The sequence below is a fragment of the Nilaparvata lugens genome, chromosome 5 (genome assembly GCF_014356525.2).
Source record: "Nilaparvata lugens isolate BPH chromosome 5, ASM1435652v1, whole genome shotgun sequence".
NCBI lineage: Eukaryota > Metazoa > Arthropoda > Insecta > Hemiptera > Delphacidae > Nilaparvata > Nilaparvata lugens.
The window spans coordinates 72801409-72803633 of NC_052508.1; positions in this window are offsets into that span (position 1 = coordinate 72801409).

Below are 2225 nucleotides of genomic sequence, written 5' to 3' on the forward strand. Positions count from 1 at the left end.
CTTTAATTTTCTATTGAGTGTTCAAGTGCTCATGATAATATAATCACGATGTTTCCTCTCTGAAGTCACTGAGTGGACTGAGTCTAATCGACAGACAAATTGGCAACTGCGCTTCTAACTATGACTCTATCCATCACTGTAATTGGCTGATCTCCCTCCATTTCTCTGCTCCGCATATTCCTTCAAGTCAAAAGTGATTTTGTACGGAATATAGCTATTAGATTCTAAATCATATTAGCTGTTGGTTAATCATCTCCCACCATGATGCGTCAACCGTCTCATTACCCACGCACAAGCCTAGAGGTCATGTGGGCATCATCCTCAGCAATCGGCTTAAAAAAATAGAATCTACACTTGTACATACTGTACATGAATTTACACTTTTATCCTCTTTAATATTGGAAAGATGAAATGACGGAATTGAAGCGTCTAATTTTTGATGGACGGCTAATTTTCGACATTAAAAGCGACATGCTAAGTAGCATGCAATCGTCGACTGGCAGTCAGGAGGCGGTAGTCCGTGAATTAAATAAAGCGGCAATAAAAACTCTCTCGGAATTGAGTGTGTGTGTGCGAGAGAGAGGGATATTGAGAGAGTGTGATGGGAGGGTGATTAAGCAGCGGCGTATGACAAAGGAAAGGGTCTCTAGACTTATTAGCATATTAGGCTGAATTAGGCGCTGCGCTGGGCCCGGGTCAATGTCAAAAGAACTCAGCGACAATTCTCAGAATGACGAACAACTGCCTTCTGAATATGCGGTACAAGCGAATTGACGATATTAGAAGACGGATGAGTTGAGAGAGAGGAAACGAGACAGTCGACCCAGGAATGAGATGAGAGAAAGGGAGAGAGTCGATTGAACACAGCATCCGTCCCACACACCGACGGCTTCCTTCCTGTCAACTACTGGATTCCGCAGACATCCATCAGCTGACCGCTCTGCAAACACCTGAATTAATTAGGTTGGTGCACTCACATACTTAGCATCTACTTCCTTTGCCAGATACCTACCATTTTGGGGTAGGGTAGGCATGAGTCTAGGACCTATAGTAGGTCCACCTTATAATGGCAGTGGAGAAAGATAGGAGAGAAACGTTGCTGATCCTCTGTCTTGTCAATGCCTTCTATAGACGGTAGCTGATATAGGTTTATTGATGTAATATTCATTCTCGTTTAAAATAATCAAATATCGAGGCACCGAGCTCCTCTCTGGAGTACAAAAAACATAAAAAATTTATTACGAAAGAAGAAATTATAATATATTTATAAAACATAAAAAAGGTTCTACCTAATCACAGTGGATTGAGATTAATTCCCAGAGGAATGCAAAAATCTCTCTCACGAAAGCATGTTAAATTTTAATCCTGATTAAGCTTGACAAGTGATTATCAGTTATCGCTGTAATGATTCAATTTTATTATTCACACACACACATAAGATACATCAATATGAAATAAAAATTAATTACATCAATAAAAAAACATTACAGTATAAAATAAATATGAGAACACATTACAATATTAGAAGGTAATTTATACATGTTATGTGGTGAAGAAGGGTAGAGGATCAAAAGTTCCTCCAACTATGGCTATCCATGTCATAGCAGGCTTTTGATCCTTGGAATTTTTGGAAAGGATTGGGAAAGGGATGTGATAGAGCACAAGTAGGGGAAGTGAGCGCACTAATCAGAAAAGTTCTCTGTTAACTTATTATAGTTCTCAAAGGTAGAAGAAGTAGTTAATTTTGATCCAAGCGTTGATATCTGTTTTTACTTTTTTTGTTATCTTGGCACAGCTAATAATTTGTTCAGGAATTTTATTTATAAAATTCTCAGATTATTCGTATATAGGTGATAATTTTTATAATAATTATTCTTGACCAAGTACAACAATGGAGAAAAGATAGCATAGGCCAAAACAGTAATAACAAACAGTTATCGACTTGAACAAGAGATTGGCTTGAAATTTGGAACATAAACATAATTATTTCAAGCTTGTTTTTTTGGTCCATCAAAATTATCTCTTTAATATGTGAATATATCCTATTCTAGTGATAATAATGTGAAATATTTCTTCTATGTTTGGTTTTGAAGCATCTTAATTTAAAAATCTACTTTGTGAAAATATTTGAAGACTGAATACTTTGTGAAGTGAACAACAACAAGACTTAACCTATTTTGGACTATGTGTAGCCTTATCTAAATTTGGGAGCGGAATAGCACAAG